Below are 2,422 nucleotides of genomic sequence, written 5' to 3'. Positions count from 1 at the left end.
TACGTCCCTGCCCTTTGTACACATCGCCCGTCGCTATACTTTTATGTATAAATTGTATGTTCTGTGGTTTTTAAATGAATTTTCGCCCGGCGCCTTTAAATGGCACTTTTATGCTAGTGTTACGCGCGTTTGTTTTAATATTTATTTATTAATCAAACGTTAGCGTATCGGCTGGCCGGTACAAATTGTTACATTTATCAATTTGTACCAAAACCGCTTTGAAGCAAGTTTAATAAAAATAATTTTTTTTTTATTATCTTGTCCTATCAAAACCGGACTATCGAGTTTTGAAACAAAATATTAAAAATATAAAATGATTACCCTGAACGGTGGATCACTTGGCTCGTGGGTCGATGAAGAACGCAGCTAATTGCGCGTCATATTGTGAACTGCAGGACACATGAACATCGACATTTCGAACGCACATTGCGGTCCACGGATACAATTCCCGGACCACGCCTGGCTGAGGGTCGTTTATAATATAAAAACTGCTTTTTATTCATAATTTGAATAATTTAAGCGAAATAATGAACGTTCATCAAATAATATTTTATAATAATAATAAAAAAAATATATATTGATGTCGTTTGAAATAAGTTGAATTATTATATTATAAAAAATAATATATATAATACAAAATGGCCAGTCAAACAAATTATTATTTGAACGATTTAATTCACGTATCAAAAAATAAAGACATGAATTTTAAATTTATATTTGACTAGCGATGTATCCTCGCTCGCTAACGCTCGCTCGGGAGAATTTTTGTTATCAATTATTAGCCTAATGTTTTGTACTTATATTAAATGTATCTTTTAATATAATATATGATAGTGTAAATGGGTGTATATGTTATACATAGCATTATTATGTTTATTTATTTATGTTTATTATTATTATTTATGGTGTTATGTCTATATGTGTGTGTATGTGAATGTATGCGTATATTTTTATAATATTATTTATTGTTATATTACTTAATATTTAACGCTTTTTGTTAATATATATATATATATATATTAAGTAATATTAATAATATATAATATTATAATGGGCTTTTCAGTAGATTTGAAGAAAAAGATTAAAATAAAAAATCGTTTTAATGAATTTAACAAAGCATATGAAGTCAGGATGTAACCTTTTTGAATCCTGCGTCAGAGTCAAATTCATTTGTTTTTATTTTAAATTATTTTAAGAACATCACTTTATTAAAATCAACATGCAAAAAAATAATTTAGACATATTGACGTGATATATTAAAATTAAATAATTTCATATATTATAATTTCATAATTAATAATAAATTTCATATATATTAATTTAATTAATACCTATTCATTATTTTCAAACTCCTTATATTTACATAGAAATGTAAATGAATATAACGTGATGATTAGTTTCTATTTTAATTATTCATAACGAGTGTTTATTTCGATGTATCAAAAGAAAATTAATAAATCTAAATGCCAAGGGCAATGAAATATTTCCTTACTAACTCAATCGTTATTATTGATTAGTTGTAATTTGAAAATCAAGTCGTGAATATGGCATCTACGAAACGGAAAATAGATGATCACGAACAAGAAAATGTGGCCCATCCCATCAAAAAAGTGTATAATGAATCTTTAATATCACCGAAACTTGTGAATTCGTTTCGTGGCATCGAGTCGGAGATTAATAAGTAAGTTTTTTTTTAGTTGGTAGACAATTACACTACCGTCCGAAATTGTGCGAACTCTGCTTTTTCAACAACTATAAAACTGTTCAAATCTTCAAAAATATTAAAACTAAAATTTTTCCCTCTTTATTTTATTAAAGCTAATAAAATTCTGAAAGAAATGTCACCTTGACAAAGAGAATATGTTAATTTTTCAATTAGATGTCTAAGAAAAACCCAATTTTCAATGTTTTTACTATTTTTTTATTTCTCTGGCAAAAATTAATATTTTTAAACGTTCTTAGGCTCATTGAAATCGTATTTTGTTATGCAATTCAAATTATATAAAACAATTCATGTACACATTCTTCCCTAGCGTATGCAAACCGTGAAAGTTGGCTCATAAAATGTCAAAAAATTTAAATTTAATTCTACAATAAAATATAATGTTTAAAAATGAAGTAAATATATCATTCTAAACTTCTCTGATTTATGTAAGTAAATTTATGATTTATACATTTTACTGATCATTTTTTGTCATATAAATATTAATCACAATTTTTTGACATTTTATAAGCCAACTTTCACGGTTTGCATACGCTAGGGAAGAATGTGTACATGAATTGTTTTATATAATTTGAATTGCATAACAAAATACGATTTCAATGAGCCTAAGAACGTTTAAAAATATTAATTTTTGCCAGAGAAATAAAAAAAATAGTAAAAACATTGAAAATTGGGTTTTTCTTAGATATCTAATTGAAA

The 2,422-nt window shown here is 26.1% G+C and overlaps 1 non-coding gene across 1 annotated transcript; it reads left to right on the top strand.

Moving 5' to 3' along the window:
- The first annotated feature begins 318 nt into the window (after nucleotides 1-318).
- On the top strand, nucleotides 319-473 carry LOC127281713 (5.8S ribosomal RNA). Its single transcript, XR_007843075.1, has one exon. It is a non-coding gene; the product is annotated as a 5.8S ribosomal RNA (ribosomal RNA).
- Nucleotides 474-2,422: the final 1,949 nt, after the last annotated feature.

This window comes from Leptopilina boulardi, unplaced genomic scaffold (genome assembly GCF_019393585.1).
Source record: "Leptopilina boulardi isolate dan_hultmark-lab unplaced genomic scaffold, ZJU_Lbou_2.1 LbouV2_277, whole genome shotgun sequence".
Lineage (NCBI taxonomy): Eukaryota > Metazoa > Arthropoda > Insecta > Hymenoptera > Figitidae > Leptopilina > Leptopilina boulardi.
Note: the sequence above shows the minus strand (reverse complement) of the source record. Positions and strands in the feature narration are given on the sequence as shown.